This window comes from Lithobates pipiens, unplaced genomic scaffold (assembly GCF_037356315.1).
Source record: "Lithobates pipiens isolate NorthernLeopardFrog02 unplaced genomic scaffold, aLitPip1_a1.2 Scaffold_23, whole genome shotgun sequence".
In the NCBI taxonomy this organism is placed as follows: domain Eukaryota; kingdom Metazoa; phylum Chordata; class Amphibia; order Anura; family Ranidae; genus Lithobates; species Lithobates pipiens.
In genome coordinates this window covers 143,909,373-143,927,138 of record NW_027507785.1, presented here as the reverse complement: position 1 = coordinate 143,927,138, position 17,766 = coordinate 143,909,373, and the positions used below count along the sequence as shown (strand labels likewise).

At 43.8% G+C, this 17,766-nt stretch overlaps 1 protein-coding gene across 9 annotated transcripts in view; it reads left to right on the top strand.

The window, feature by feature from the left end:
- The window catches only part of POLDIP3 (DNA polymerase delta interacting protein 3), a 606,971-nt gene that overhangs the window by 258,025 nt on the left and 331,180 nt on the right, over positions 1-17,766 (top strand). The gene's annotated exons all lie outside the window — the stretch shown is intronic.

Here is a 17,766-nt window from a genome sequence, read left to right as displayed (position 1 = left end):
GATTTAGAAAGAGGCGCAAGTCCAAGAAAGAGATACTGCTAGTATTTGAATGAATTGTAAGCTTTAAGTTGAAATCAGACAAATATAACATGAATCCAGATAATTCCCTACTAGTACCTTTCCACATGAGCAAAACGTCATCGATATACCTCCGCCACAGTAAGGTGTGGCAGAGGTATATGAAGGCACAGTCATCGGAGAAAAGTGCTTCCCCCCCCAGGTACAGGTTGACATACAATGGGGCACAAGTAGTCCCCATCGTAACCCCCTTCACATGGAGGTATGTGGAGCCATTAAACAGGAAAATGTTCATAGTGAGAATGTGTTCCAGCAAGGTAGTTATAAATGGACAAAATTTCCAGTTATTTGTATCTTGTTCTCTAAGGAATATAGAAATAGTCTCTATACTCTTTGTAAGGGATGCTAGAATATAGCGCTTCAATGTTTATGGCTGCCATGATGGTGGCTGGAGGTACAGTGAGTCCTTCAATAACTTAACAAATCCATATTGTCCTTCATAAAAGATAAGCTCATGACATAAGGGTGCAAGTGGCCATCTAAAAACCTACTGGTGGTCTCGGTGTGGCATCCTATTCCCGATACAATAGGAGGTCCGGCAGGGTTTTCCGTACTTTTATGGACTTTGGATATTGAGTAGAATGTAGGAGTGACCGGGCACTTAATCTCAAGATATTCTAATATCAATAAGGGTCTGGTAGGCTTGATGAATTATGGAAAGGTATGGTGATCTAGTTTCAAGTAACTTTTCATATGGAATGGGTTGATACCATTCTTGATTGCTTAAGATTTTATTGCACATAGCGATATATTTAGCTTTTGTCTAGCACCACTACATTTCCGCCTTTATTGGGCGATTTGATTGCAATGTCACAGCTGGCACCTTTCAGGGGGGGAGTGGGGTGCAGATACCTGTCTCTAAGACAGGTATTAGCACCCACTTCTGGGCATAGACTATGCCTCTTCCTGTCCCGGTGCGCTGTCTGCTGGGACACACACGGATCCCAGAGACAGCGCGGACCATTCTCATGCGCAGTAGGGATCCGGGAAGTGAAGCCGCATCGCTTCACTTCCTGATTCCCCCACCGAGAACGGAGGCGGTAGCAGCCCAGAGCCGAGCGATCGATCGGCCTCGGCTGCCAACAACGCTGGACACTGGGACAGGTCAGTGTCCATTTATTAAAAGTCAGCAGTTGTAGTTTATAGCTGCTGTCTTTTAAGAATTTTTTTTCCAGTGGACTCCCTCTTTAAAGTTTACAATTCATTCAAATACTAGCAGTATCCCTTTCTTGGACTTGCGCCTCTTTCTAAATCATGATGGTACAATCCACAGTAGCCTCTACAGAAAGGAGACAGTGGGTAACAAGATTTTGCATTACTCACATCCTCGCTCCCTGGTACGTAGCATACCCTTTAGTCAGCATCTTAGGTTGTGCCGTAATTGTGCCAGGGAGGAGGATTTTGAGCTCAAGGCTAAAGCACTGTACTCAAGATTATTAAGTAGAGGTTACAGTAAGGAGGTCATCAAACAAGCTTATAAAAGGGCCAAACTTAATACACGGGAATCACTCATCTTTAACCACATGACAACTGGGCACTTAAACCCCCCTCGTGACCAGACCAATTTTCAGCTTTCAGTGCTCTCACACTTTGAATGACAATTACTCAGTCATGTAACACTGTACCCAAATGATTTTTTTGTACCTTTTTTCTCACAAATAGAGCTTTCTTTTGGTGGTATTTGATCACCTCCTGGTTTTTTTATTTTTTGCGCTATAAATGAAAAAAGACCGAAAAGTTTGGAAAAAAACGCATTTTTCTTTGTGGCCAAAATTTATGAAGACAAATTAATAATTTGGAAAATTTTATCACAAACAATTTATTCTGCTACATATTGTTATGACTGATTTCTGATTGGGACTCTAAAACAAAGTTAATGCTGCAGGAACAGATTCACAGGACTCAATCACTGTGTTTAAAATGTCCGTTCAGTGTCAAAATTTATTATTACATGTTATTTTATACATAGATAAGAAAGGGGTGGTGTGAGATGTTATTAAAAACTAATAAATAGAAATATGTTAAGAGCTAACAAATAGAAAAATATTATTAAAAGCTAGCGAATAGAACAATTGCAAAAGTAAAACATCGAGAAGGGAGGGGGGAGTAGAGAGTGTTTAGTAGGAGATGTTTCTGTGTGTTAGGTGAAGGTTAGAGAACACATTTCAGCAGCGAGGACAAAATGGAGTCTCTTGTGCTTAAATGAACAGTACAGTGAATGTCCATGTCAATATCTTTGGAAAAATAACCCAAATTAGTGGATATTATTTGGTCTTTGTGAAAGTTAGAGAGTCTACAAGTTGTGGTGCGAATCATACAAAATTGATCACACCTGATGTACTGGTGGCCTATCCTTTCTTGTGACCCGAACAAGCCAGGAAAGTACAAATACCCCCCAAATGACCACTTTTTTGAAAGTAGACATTACAAAGTATTTAGTAAGAGGCATGGTGAGCTTTTTGATGTAATTTTTTCCCCACAATTCTTTGCAAAATAAAGATTTTATTTTTTTCACAAAATTGTCATTGTAATGGGTTATTTCTCTCACATGGCATGTGTATACCACAAATGACACCCCAAAATACATTCTGCTACTCCTCCTGAGTATTGAGATACCGCATGTCTGGGACTTTTCCACAGCCTAGCCACTCAGAGGCCTAACATGCAGGGAGCGCCATTTTGTTCTAGAAGCATAAATTACACATCTAACTTGTTGTCTATCTATTACACTTTTGAAGGCCCTGGAGCACCAGGACAATGACACGTGGCACTTTTACGTGGCACTGGGGACAGCTGGCACTGACCTTGTGAGCACTCTATTTTCCGTGTTTTTTTTTCTTGTTCTATTTACAGCCGCTGCAGCCATTCAGCTCCCCCCCCCCCCCGGCTGCATGTGTCTGCTGTGCGGTATGTGTACAGGGGATTGCTGGGTCTCTCACCTGTATGGGGTCTGTTCGGTTAGCGATGGTCCTGGTTCCAGTGTGGAGGGTCCCAAAAAAAGGTGCCTGTGGAAGCCTGAGCTCTTTTTTTTTTCACCACAGCTCTAGTGACAGCATGCCATGTGCTATTACATGCTGCTTCCTGTGTTTCCTGTGTATACAGGACGCTGGGCAGCTATTCCCTGAACACTGATGCAAGCTCTGCAGATAGTTTCACCGCTCTTCTCTGCTGCTGCTGCCAACACAGCTTCTTCACTTTGCACTTGGGTAACTTCCTGGGGACTACAGGCACGGCTAGTAACCGATACACAATGCCTCAGGGTGGTGAATCTGTTGCTAGGAGCCCCCCCCAGCCAGCGGCAGCAGGAGTGCGGGACCTTCACTGTCCTAAGTCCCCTTTCAGGTGGCAGACAGGGTAAGGTCAACATGGCTTCAGAAACTGGTGTTTCTTCCCCTGAAATCCAGGCTATTGCAACCTGGTCACCTGTGGATGGTGCTGTGCCCATAGACACCTTGACGGCGGTCCTTAACTCATTTGTTGCTAAGATAGAGGCAGTGCGTGGAAGGAAAGGTGCGCTAAAAAAGCCCCTGCCCACCCCCCGTCCTCCGGGGAGAGCTCTGATGCAGACTCGGGCCCTGCTGCGGCTGGTGACCCCTGCTCTGACCTTTCAGACGAGGCTGCCCAGGACCGGTCGGACAGTGAGGATGATTCCCCGTCTGGGTCCGGCCGCAACAATGCGCTGGTTGGAGCACTTATCAGAGCTGTGCGTGATACTCTGAAGATCCAGGAGCCAGCGGATCCCTCTGCTGATGTATCGGACCCCTTTGGGTCCCGCAAGCCAGCACGTTCACCTAAGGTGTTCCCGTATTTGACTTATTTTGACAAGTTCATCTACAGGGAGTGGGGTCGGCAGCAAAGCACCTTTTCAATCCCCAAAAACATGGCGTGCGTTACCCGTTTGAGGAAAGCCTTCTCAAAAAGTGGTCGGCTCCTCCGGTCGTGGACCCCCCAGTATCCAGGTTAAATAAAGTAACCACGATCCTGGTTGAGGGTACTCCTGCATTCAAGGATCCCACGGACAGGAAGGCCGAGGCGGTGGCTCGTTAGTTGTTTACGGTTGTGGGGTCAGCCGTGCGACCTGTATTGGCATCCGCACTGGTGTCGCAGACACTGGCTGAGTGGGCAAACCTTTTGCACCACGAATTGGGAGAGCAACAAGCCTCCCCTGTCTGCGTGGAACTAGCAGACCTACTAGTGCAAGGCCTTAAGTAAGTTTGTGCCGCGGCCCTGGATACTCTTCCTTTGTTATCCAGGGCTTCAGTGTCAGCTGTGGTGCTGAGGTGCCTGATTTGGCTAAAATGCTGGTCTGCTGACCAGGCATCTAAGAAAGCCCTGACGGATCTCATCTTCATTGGCGACCGGCTCTTTGGAGCCTCATTGGATGACATTCTAAAAAATGCCACCGGTGGTAAGAGTACCCTACTCCTGCAAGCCAGGAAGTCTAAGGAGCCACGCCGTAGGCAAGGGCCCTCTTTCTCCGCTCATAAACAGATTTTTTTCATCCGACCCGGGCTTCGGCGAAGCATCCCCAGCCCGTCAGGGGGCCACGGACGGACCTAAGCGTCCCTGGCATCGCAAGCCTGCGACAAAAAAGTTCTACTACATGAAGGTTTGCCCCCACCCATGTCTCAGGTCGGGGGTCGCTTTCGGGAGTTTGCAGCCCGGTGGTCCTCCCGCTTATCCGACCAATGGGTCTGCGATCTAATTTCCACAGGCTACAAGATAGGTTCTCTCTTGGCCTCCAGATTCTTCCCCTCCCAGCATACCCGTGTCCACGGTTCTCTGGGAAGCCCTGTTGGGGGTGGTAAGGGACTTGCTGAGTCGGGTGCTTGTACCAGTTCCGGAATCGGAAATGCTTCCAGGGGTTCTACTCAAATCTGTTTGTGGTTCCCAAGAAGGAAGGGGTACGTCCAATCTTGGACTTAAAAGCCCTCAATCACTTTGTAAACTTTAACAATTAATATTTACATGGATAGAATAAACTTCTTTTGAATATAAATACTTTTTTATGAATTATAAATTAGTCATATTGCACAACTATCACAATATCTAGTTGACTCCATGATATTGTGGCTTTCTATCCCGATTTATAACCTTTTTTGGGTTAGTTGTGTTTTCCTGCTTCCGTTTTCCCATAAACTATATGGTGGATCGGCGCGCCTATAGAGCTCAGATCGAGGCGTGGTTGTATTTGTTTGCTATTTAAGCGGTGCGTCAGGGCGCCATCCCGTGACCACGTCCGTCTGGTGACGAAACGGCGTGCTGACGTCACCGCGTTCTACGTAGACCCATAAGTGCGGGCGGTAGCCGAGAGCCGGCCGACTCGATTATGTGAAGTGCTGATTTATATGCTGATTATGTGTGAGTATTCGTTTTTTGCTCTTTAAAAGGGTTTTACACTATGTATGTGTTCCCTTGTTGTTTTTTATATGCTTTGGGGCATTAACTTTCCAACTGGTTGGAGTGTCTGAAGAGAGAGGCTCGCTGTGGTTCCCAGGACTGTTTATCTAGAATATCTTCAAATGCGTTTTTGATCTCACTTAACACTGAGATCTTATGCTCTGTTAAGCGGCTCATATTATCCATTGGTGGAGGTGCTTCAGTGGAATCCTTGTAACATGATTTCTTATTGGTGTCACTTTCCATTGCACATTGGATCAACTGAAAAAGAAAAACCTCTTGGGACTTGTGTGGACTATTTTGTATTTTTCTTGCTTTATATACACCGCATGAAATGTATTTTTGTAAATATATTTTTTATTTATTCAGTGAGGCATTTGAACATCTATCTATCTATCTATCTATCTATCTCTATATATATATATATATATATATTTTTTTTTTTTTTTTTTTTTATATATATTCACTTATGTGTGATATTATGTTGGCACATTCTGTGGTTTTCTTTTCACATATTAATTAGTTGTGATTGGTGTTGTATGATCACTTTATATATTTTTATGATTATTTATTCATATGATGAATTGATTTTTTCATACACTTCATCTACTTATTTAAATTACTTTCATCCATTTGAAGTGCTGGGTTTAGGATTTTTTTTTGGGGTTTACACAAAAACCTTTTGTGTACACATTTAGCACAGCTTCCCACAATATACAACTTTGTAAAAGTGCAGAGGTTCAGAATGGAATCGTTTCGCTCAGTAGTCGCTGCACTCCATCAAGGGGACTCCCTGGCGTCCTTGGACATCCAAGATGCATACCTGCACATACCCATATGTCTGCGGCATCAAAAGTTTCTGCGTTTTGCAGTTGGGGAAGCCCACTATCAGTTTGTGGCTCTTCCATTTGGCCTGGCATCAGCCCCCCAAGTCTTTACCAAGGTATTGGCTTCAGTTTTGGCATTGTTGGAGGAGGATGTTGAGATCTCCATGCAGACTTTGCAAGAATTTGGGTGGCTGTTGAACCTAAAGATGTTGGTGGTGGTACTGACCCAGCGTCTGGAGTACCTAGGCTTGTTGCTGGACTCCAAGGAAGCGAGAGTCTTTCTCCCTTCAGACAAGGTGCAGACCCTCAGAGCCGCGATAAAACTACCGTGGAATCGCGAGCGGTCGCTCACTTAGCTTTTGCATGCGAGTCCTGGGACTCATTGTGGCCACCTTCGAGGCCGTGCCATATGCCCAGTTCCACACCAGGGTCTTGCAGAAAGAGATTTTGTCGAAATGGGACAAATCTCTGTTGTCCCTGAATCGCTCGATCCACATGAACCAGTCCGTCAGACTCCCTGCTATGGTGGCTGAGATCCCTGGTGATTCGGTTAGGAAAGTCATTCCTACCTCTCTGATGGATGATGATCACAACGGACGCCAGCCTATCCGGCTGGGGTGGTGTGATGGAGATTCAGTTGGCTCAAGGCCTCTGGTCGACGGCAGAATCCAGGTTGCGATCAATCTACTTGAATTGAGAGCGATCAGGCTGTGCCTCCACACATGGTCATTGAGTCTTCAAGGCCGTCCGATCAGGATATAGTCGGACAACGCCGCAGCTGTGGCATACATAAATCACCCAGGGGGAACAAGGAGCTCAGCTGCTGCTCGGGAGGTCACATACGTCGGTAGGCAGAGCAACCCATACCGGCCCTGTCGGCCATTTACATCCCGGGGGTGGAAAATTGGCAGGCGGACTATCTGAGGCGACTGAGGCTGGACCCAGGAGAATGGGCATTGCATCGGTAGATATTCAGGCTGCTGTGCCTGAAGTGGGGCACGCCAGATGTGCATCTATTGGCCTCCGTCTCAATCGGAAGGTGCCAAGATTCGTGTCCAAGACAAGAGATCCATGGGCAGATGTGTCAGACGCGCTGGTGGCTCCGTGGGATCAGTACCCTCTGATCTACGCCTTTCCTCCTCTAAAACTGTTGCCACGTCTGCTTCGCAGAGTTGAAGCCAAGAGGATTCCAGTAATCCTGGTTGCCCCAGATTGGCCTCAGCGGCCATGGTACGCAGACCTGGTGGCAGACGCTCCCTGGCGACTGCCGCTGCGAGAGGATCTCCTATCTCAAGGTCCAATCTTTTACCCTGCTTTACTATCGCTGGCTTTAACGGCATGGCTATTGAGAGCCAGGTGCTGAGGAACCGGGGTCTGTCGGATTCTGTGATTCCAACTATGTTGAGGGCTCAAATCTTCTTCACGGAAGATATACCATTGTACCTGGAAGGCCTATATCTCCATGTGTGAGGAGAAAGGATGGCATCCACGTTCCTTTTCTATATCCAGTATCCTGCTGTTTCTTCAGCAAGGAGTAGACCAGAAGTTGGTGTTAAGCTCCATTAAGGGGAAAATTTTAGCCTTGGCTGTCTTTTTTTTCAGCGACCCCTGGCGTGTCACTCATTAGTGAGTACCTTTGTTCAGGCGGTATGACATGTAGTCCCTCCGGTGCGTCCGTCGTTACCCCCATGGGATTTGAACCTGGCGCTTCGAAAAACGGCGTTTTAAAACATCAGGGAGATTCCCCTGTTGACTCTTAACCAGAAAGTGGTCTTTCTAGTGGTCATCACATCGGCCAGGAGGGTTTTGGAATTGGTGGCCTTGTCATGCAAGTCGCCTTATCTGATCATCCACAGGGATAAGGTGGTGTTGCGTCCTCAACCGTCTTTTCTACCTAAGGTAGTATCGGATTTTTATATCAATGAGGACATTGTATTGCCATCGTTGTGTCCTAAGTCGAAGCACTCCAAGGAGGTGGCCCTTCACGCTCTTGATGTGGTTAGGTCTCTGAAGGTGTACTTGTCTGTCACGGCTCCCTTTTCGGAAGTCAGACTCACTTTTTTGTTTCGGTGGCTGGTCCAAAGAAGGGTATGGCGGTCTTGTCAACCACCATTTCCAGGTGGATCAGACAGATTGTAGTCCAAGCCTATGCCTTGAAGGGGCATGTGCCCCCCTTTCCAGTCACCACCCACTCTCACAAGAGCAATCGGAACGTCTTGGGCCTTCCGACGCAAAGCGTCTGTCGCTCAGGTGTGCAAGGCGTCGACCTGGTCGTCTGTCCATACACTGACGTCTACCTTGTAGAATTTGGTAAACGTATCGGCTGATGCCGTGTAGTTGCAATTGATTTTTTTTTTCCTGTTTTTTCGATAAAAAAGCAGTACTGTTCTGTTAATGCACTGTTGCATTACTTCCACAATGTTCCGGTTTTGGGGATCACTCCTGTTGAAGATACCCGGTTATATGGTAGAGGTTTTCCACACACTGCTGTTTTTTTGTGAGTTAAGTTTCACTAGTTCCCACTTGCCATGGTGGATGAAGTTTTTATGCTGTTTTTTTCCCCCCCTTCGCTTGGCACTGCTTGGGGATGTCCCGTTGAGTTACAGAGAGGAGCTGTGTCGGTCAGTGAATATAAGAGAAAATAGGATTTTTGTACTCGCCGTAAAATCCTTTTGTCTGTAATTCACCGACCGACACAGCACCCACCCCTCCTTTTCTCTACGTTGTACTGCTTGTTGACTTACTGAAGCTGCTGGGGCAGCAGGGAGAGTTGTTAGCACAGGGTCTGCCCCCCTGGGCGTTACTGACAATTCTATGTATTGTGTTACTAGTTTCTCCTAGTGGTAGGCAAACAAACCCATTTAGTTCAAGAGAGGAGCTGTGTCAGTTGTTGAATTACAGAGAAAAGGATTTTACTGTGAGTACAAAAATCCCATTTATTGAAATCAAGATTAAAAGCGATTCTCACATAAAGTGCAGAGGTTTTACGTAAATAGTGGCATTCGAGGTCAGAAATGAATGTAATGGAGAAATTCCATGCACACTATCCTGACATGTTTCACTGATGCGCTTCCTCAGGGGATGTGCAAGCTATCATAAAACGCACAATAGAAAAATAAACAAATAAAAAATACAGAAATAGAGTAATGAACTATTTATGACTATGGGACGACATCAAATGACACGCAGCAAAACGGCAATGCTTACGCTCCTACCAAATACCAGCTAATGAGAACCTCTGCCTGATGGAAATACACCAGCCTACCAATACCCCCAAACCTGTACGCCCAAGGGGCAGAAAAAGCCAAGCTAAAACAGAAGAAAATATGGGGTATTATCTATATTCTATAGAGATGTCCTATAAAGTGTATTGTAAAATCAAGTTCTACTGGAAGTAAAACCAGCAGAGAGAAAAGGGATGCATTAAGCATCTCATCAAATAAATTTGAATAGTAAATACAGACAGAATAGTATAGAGTGTACATATATGTTAAATTATAAAAGAAAATACTTCAGGTATAAATTGTCAAGACATGAATAAAAGGGCGTATTAAAGGGTACCGATGATTAATCGAGATAAAAAGAAAATGGGTACTAATCTTGAGTAAATATATAGAGACAAAGACAGAAAAGCCATAATGGTCAACTAGAAGTTCCATGTCTCATGTTAAATGGAGCTTACTGATAAGCAGAGGCAGGTAAAATGGACAATCGAGAAAGAAACAGTCTTCCTAAAGAAGAAAAAACAACCATGCCTTGATTAACAGGGAGAGAAACAAAAGCTTACCGATGGGTGTGCAGTGCAGAAAAAAGTGCATACCCTCCAGCGGTGTCCGTTGGGGATAGCAAAAGTTGGCCGGCATTTAAATTTCTCTCCATCGAGCCGGCGTCTGATGTCACCGGCTCAATGCGAACATAAGGGCGTCAATGCGCATGCCCCGAGGATCGAGGCGCCCCTAAGATTACAATGCCCACAAGGCACCGCGGCAGAGGGAGGGGCTAAAGTCCGGATGGCAATAAAAACATTGCAATCCGGAATGCAGCCTGACAGGGCTTTGGGGACTCAACGGGCACAAGTCGAGATGTAAACAGGACAAGGTGTTCGATTGCAGTAAGGAGAAATATCCATACAGGTCCTAATAGGGACAACGCATGGTACCAAAGCAGGCAATTGGGTGAAAATCACCCAAGTGCCCTGGGTCTCTGTATAACCTCTTCTATTGGCACACAGGTCCAGAGGAAAAAAAAGTTGGGGCAAATGGGATAGGCCCCCAAAGAGGCATAAGAGAAAGGGGCCAGAGGAGCCGACATGTTGTAAATACAAGCAAGACAACTGTGGACCTCTTAATAGTAGCCTCAATGGTGCTGGAGAAATCATGCGCTTTCAAACAATACAAATAATTAATACAATGTAAATATAATATAAGCAAAATAGTAACCAAACAATTAAACATAAATTTGCATATATATATAGAAAAATGAATAATGAAGAAAAAAAAAAAGGGAACGGGGGGGGGGAGAAAAAGTAGGGGCCCCAGCGTGGGAGTAAGTAGAGAGAGGGGACAGGACACAAGAGAACATAGTCAATTACATGGATAAACAATCACAAGAAAGGCTTAAAGCTCAAACTTTAATTAAATCCTGGAAAGGCCGTAGCCTTCAAATCCAAAATCCAACGGGGCTCAAGTTGGAGCAGTGTCAAGGTGGAGCAGTATCAACACAGCCACCCCTTGAGTCCAGAGGGACATGTTCCAGTGCCAAAAAATTGATAAAATTGGGATTAAACGCATGGTATAGGCCAACATGTCTACCTATTGCAGTGTCCATCTTTTTATTCTTAATAGGTTTTATATGATCTCTAATCCTCTTAAAGAAAGGTCTCTTGGTCTTCCCAACATAAAAGCCACCGCACAAACACTGTACCAAATAGACGACCCCCAGTGTCTGGCAGGTGACTCGAGACTCTATAAAGTGCCAGTTACCATTTGGCAATTTCAATTTTGATTTAAAGTCCACATATTGGCAAACATCACAATGTCCACAAGGGCAAATACCCATACTCGCTGGTTTTTGAGCTTGGTTTGTACTATCAGAATGGTTATGAACAAAACGATCTTTAAAGAGGGAACCCGTCTATACGTAATTTCAGGAAACTCTTTAATGTATTTACTTACAATTGGATCAACCAACAAGAGATGCCAAAATCTGTTTAAAATTTTTCTAAATTCATTGTGTTGATTTAAGTAACGAGTTATAGCTCTTAACTGTATCACACTTACTAGGATGTTTCGAAGAAAAAAATCAAAGAACTTCTGTCCTTGACCTTAACTCAATTATACGCCTTTTTAAGGCAAGCATGGCTGTAACCACTGGCCTTTAATCTACAATAAAAATCTTTAGCAGCAACTTGAAAATCTGAGTCCCTACTACAGTTACGTTTAAGTCGTTAATATTGACTATAAGGTATACTTCTCAGGAGTGAAGCAGGATGAGAGCTTTTGGCATGTAGGTTAGTATTGCCCACGGAGGGCTTTCTGAACAAAGAAGAATCCATTTTTCTCTCTGCGTTGATAGAGATAACCAAATCAAGAAAATTAATATGTGTTTGACTATACTGCATAGTGAATTTGAGATTAAAGTTAACTGAGATCAAACTCAAAAATTGATTCAGTTCATGTTCCGTACCTGACCAAAAAATAAAGATATCATCGATGTCTCGATACCAAGAGAAGATCCTGTCCAAGAGGTGGACAGGATTCTCTTGAGAAGACAACTCCCCCCCCCCCTGTACAGGTTGGCGTACGATGGGGCACATTTGATTCCTGTCACAACCCCCTATACCTGGAGGTAGTGGGCGGAGTCACATTTAAATACATTGTTTTTTTTTAATATAGTCCAATAATTCAAGAACATAGATACTGTAGTTGGAGGAGGAGGGCCCCCTTTCTTTCAAGTGAGTCCGCACAACGGCATTGCCCTTATCATGGGGAATCGCGTTGTACAGACTTTCTATGTCAATGGCTACCAGCCAGGAATTAGGAGACAGTGAGAGACCCTCAATTGTTCTCAGTAGATCTAGGATATCCTTTATATAAGAAAACAATGATGTCACATGAGGGTGAAGATGGCTATCAATCAAAGAGCTTGCATTTTCGGTAAGGCAGGAACAGCCAGAGATTATTGGACGTCCTGGAGTTTCAGTTAAAGACTTTTTGAGAGTATTTTTGGTAGAGCATAAAACGTGGGGATTTTTGGATCCTTGATATTCAAAAAAAACTCCAGGTATTCTGGTCGATAATGCCTTGTTGGTAGGCTCTGAGAATAATTGAACGATGCTTCACACAAAAATTTACGTTTTAGAAATTGGTCGATACCAGTCCCGATTCCTCAAAATGTTTTTGCACATAGTGGTATATTGAGAAATGTCCATAATAACGAAATTTCCGCCCTTATCAGCGGTCTTGGTTATTAAATTGGCGTTCGACTGGAGGGACCTCACTGCCTTTTTTTGCTGTAAATTTAAATTGAAAGACTGTTGGAGCAAACGTAGAATTTTCAATAGCCTTGCAGGCTTGTTGAATGAAAGCCCAAATATTAGTGTAAGGCTGCTTTCACACTGGGGCGGGAGCGGCGTCGGCGGTAAAGCGCCGCTATTTTTAGCGGCGCTTCACCGCTCCAAAGATGCGGCTAGCAGGACTTTTTTCACCGTCCTGCCAGCGCATCGCTCCAGTGTGAAAGCCCTCCGGCTTTCACACTGGAGGGAAAGGGGCTGTTTTTTTTCAGGCGCTACACAGGCGCTATTTTTAGCGCTGTAACGCCTGAATACCGCCCCAGTGTGAAAGCAGCCTTAAGGAAAGGAAATCGTCTTGATTTTGGCCTAAAGGATTGTGGCGGGGGGGGGGGGGGGGGGGAAGGACATGGCAGCTACAGACAACCTCATCCTCATATACTTAGTTTTTTTGCCCTAGAAGTCATCCCTGAACCTGAAAGGGGAGGGGACTTTAATAGGAGGATTTTTCAAAGAGAAGAGACTTTTTTTTTTTGACCTGAGCGCCACTTACCCACCAGGCCTAAATACAGCATTATCATTTAAACCTTTTTTTTTTAGAGCATTATTTGCTGGTCATTTATATTTTGCGGTTTTATTAGTAATCTATATTTTTTGTTAACTAGCTCTATCTATGGATGAATGCCTTTGGTGCTGATCATGTTTGTATGTAAGGCATATTGCCACATGCTCACATGATCATTTTTTACATTATTGACAGGCTTACTGTACTTCTTCAATATAGGTAAACCAATGACATGATTACAGTTTGTTCCTATTGTTTTTCTTCATTGCTGCTCTTTTTTTTTATACTTCTTTTTTTGTCATCTTGCATGGACGAGTACTGCGTTCCACTCTCCCTAACTGCCGGTCTTTGGTACACTTTGGGGCTGTGGATATGAGTGGGGATGTTTGTCTTTGGCGGTGGGGAGGGATGTTTTTCTTCTCCTTCCTCCCATCCTCCCTGCGCTGTCAGCATGCGAGAGATGGCGCCGGTTCACCACGGGCATTAGATGTTGCTGGTGCGCATGTGCGTCTCCAGGGACGCCAGGACCGGATGGGATGTCAGGGGTCAGTATTGACCCATCACTTCCAGTGGGAACGTGGACACTTAAGATGGCGGTGCCGGTGTTCTGCTGACACGCGCATCTGTCTGGTGTGCGGTACTTCACACACTGGCGCTTATGTGTTCCTACCAGGGTGATCCTTTTTGAAGTATGCTTTCACGCTCTACTAGGTAAGAATTAATATTCTGGGCATTTTTTTTCTGTTGGATATGGTGGGGGGCTGCAGCTGCAGAGATGAATTACTGTATGGGGGAGGGGGGAACCGATGGTGTGACTGAGACAACCGGGATTAGCTTTTTTACTGAAAATATATGGTCCCCTCTCTACGTAGTTTTTCTGGATCTCTGTGGAAATTTCGTTCCTACTTAGTAGGGTTATGTTACCCTGATATGAAGATGTCACGGGTGCCCCTAATTCGTTCTCCCCAATATAACTGACCGCTCTTATGTTTGTACATCCTGCTTGATAACAGGCTGTGTTCAGCCTCATATTGCGCTCCCCGGCATTATATTGCAATTTACTGATAGGGAGTCCATGCTCCTTTATATTATTCTTATGTTGAGCATCATGTTTGTAATTTAACCCTTTAGACCAGGGATATGCAATTAGCGGACCTCCAGCTGTTGCAGAACTACAAATCCCATGAGGCATAGCAAGACTCTGACAGCCACAAGCATGACACCCAAAGGCAGAGGCATGATGGGATTTGTAGTTTTGCAACAGCTGGAGGTCCGCTAATTGCAGATCCCTGCTTTAGACTACCCTTGGCTGGGATCCAATAGTGGCACGATCCAACTTTCCCACTGGGTTTACTTCCTCTTTGATTCCCTGCAAAGGTGAAGCATAATGGACTACTATGCATCGCATAGTAGTCCATTATGTGTCACTTACCTGACACAGGAGCCAGCGAAGTCACCACTGTCCCCTGTAGTCCGGAGCCTCCATTTTCTTGGTGGGTTTTGCTGCTCTGGCACTGTCATTTGTCGGAGCCGCAATGATGTCACTCCCACGCATGCGCAAAAGGAGCCGCCACTCGTGGCATATCGCCGCTAACTGCGGCACGCTCAGTGCACCGCTGTCTACGGTGATGCCTGTCTTTCGGAAAATATCTCCTAAACAGTGTAGGTTTAGGAGATATTTCTTGGACCTACAGGTAAGCCTTAATATAGGCTTACCTGTAGGTCAAAGTTGGTTGTAAGGGTTTACAACCACTTTAATGTATGCACAAAATGTATATTGATGCTGTACTAATTATTTATATCTTATGCAACGTAGATTAATATCATTGTTCAATGCAGAGCCCTGATGAAGCTTTCTGTGAAACATGTTGGCTAATCCTGCAATCTGACGCATCTGATTTTAAAGTATCCATCTACGGTCTTAAGTGTGTACTATGGATGTGTTTTTAGACATTGTTAATGAATATATATCTTTTTATCAAATTGTGATTGATGGTGCTGACCTCATTTACAAACACTATATCTCAATTTAAACATTCCACTTTTCCTGATGTCGCGGTGTCTTTCTTCAGTTTTATTTGCAAATACAGCGATTGTGTCTGTTGCTGGAAACTGTCCCATCATTGTTCTTCAAATACTCTATCATGTATATCTATCAGGCTTCCAGCATTTCAGGCACCCTAAAAACCCATGACAGTCCGTCCATTTTTGCTGCTCATGCCTAAAACTTCCCAGTAACAAAAATAGTCAGATTCACAGAACTACAGTAACTGGTGTCTAATTTGAAGTGTTATATCTTCTCTGCAATCATTTTGCAGTGGCTCCTCTGAACAGCTCTTGCGCCCTTTTCCCACGCATCCTCTCACTGCAAGCAAGTTCAGTCTCCTGTTTGGTTTACTTGTAAAAATCCAAATCTTTTTATTGGACATTTGTGTAGGATCAGGGCAGCTTTCGCAGGTTCCAAACAAGGGGCCCCTTCTTATATCAAGTACATTGGGTGCTAGAGTTCCTCCTGTAATAGCAGATTCATACCAGAAACCTATACTATAGTCATCCTGGCATTCACTACTTTTCTAGATGTATTGTTACCTGCCCTTTGACTAAAGCATTCATATCACACCTACTTTCATGTTTTTTTTGCCCTCATACTGACCAGCTAGGCCAAGGCATACCTGATGTCTTGGTAGTTAGGGCTTTCGCATTTCTAAGTGAAGACTCTGACTACAAATATAAATATATTGTAATGGTCCTGTTCTCTGAGTGAACATCTTTTGCTTTGGGTTTCTTGTTGGTTCTTTGTTTTTGTTTCAGGTCTTTTATTTTTTTTATTTTGTATACCTTGTCAGACTTATCCTGGATATGTGTGTGTGTGTATATATATATATATATATATATATATATATATATATATATATATATATATATATATATATATTTATATATATATATATATATATATATGTATATGTGTGTGTTGTAGTCCTTTTAAGGGAGGTTCGGTAGTGTTCAGGGAGTCGCCCAGAATCAGTGAGAAATTCTGGGAGTAGAGTCAGTCGGGAAGCACTGACTCGCAGTCCTCTCTATCTTAATAGAGTTATTTGGGACCCGGAGTTTGGCAGGCTTTGAAGTGATATTCAGGTGGAAAAGAGCCTCCACCCCTGACCACAGGGATTCAGCACACAGGGGGTTAAAGGCCTCCAGGAAACGGCTCATAAGACAGAAGAGGTGGCGGTGGTGAGGAGGAGTAGGTGATTACACCTGTCTCGATGAGCTGTGTACCTGTTTGGAGCTGCTAGAGATTCAACAAGGACTTTTTAAACAAACAGTGCCTTTTCTTCGAGTTTTTTTTTTTTTTCTGTGTGTGCTGAAGATAAGCGGACTTTCTTTTATATTTTTGTGCTGAATGAAGCTATATATATATATATATATATATATATATATATATATATATATATATATATATATATATATAAAATATATTTTTATCTCCATATCAATTGTTTTTCTCCTATCCATCCCTGGAACACTCTGTGTATGTATCTATTCTTTATATGTCCTTTTTATATATATTTTAACTTATATTTCAAATATTTTTGCACAGTTGTACTGACAGTGTTTGTTTTTATAATGCACAGGGTTACAGAAGCTTTTGGCTGATCCTTTGAGTTCATTCAATTGCTTCAGCTGTCCCTATTACCTCCTGTGAGTGTTCCATTGGCTACACATGATGGGGTGAATGATGATACAATAGTTAAATCTACATTTGTGTATGTGTGTTTTTAACCTGTTATTTCAGCTATGACTAAGCACCAGTAAGGGGGATGAAATGTGTTGGCGGTTTTTTTTATTCCATTGTCTATGTATGCATGGTCTTGTATCAAATAATGGTATTTCTTTGGAGTGCGGCTGTCTGGACTTTGTCGTTTGCATGTGTTCTACACCTAGAGCACTCTGTATGTGCAAGGGAGGCGAAGCCTTACTACTGCTACCTTGAGCTTTATACTACCTAGTATTTGTTAGCACATCACAGTATGTACCCTCGTGGCTAACAGAGGCTGGAATCAAGGAAAGACTGGATGAGCTTAACAAAAATAAATCACCAGGACCAGATGGCTTACACCCGAGAGTCCTCAAATAACTCGGGCTATAGCTAGACCATTGTTCCTAATCTTTGCGGAACGCATACTGACAGGAATTGTATCAGCTGATTGGAGAAAAGCCAATGTGGTACCAATATTTAAAGGCACTATAGGCCAGTCAGCATAACATCTAGAGTAGGTACATTTTTGGATGGGATAAGGGACTTTATCCAAGAATGTGAAGAAAGTGTTATCAGTGGTAATCGGCATGGGTTTACGAAGGGTCATTTTTTTCCCCAGACCTGTTAA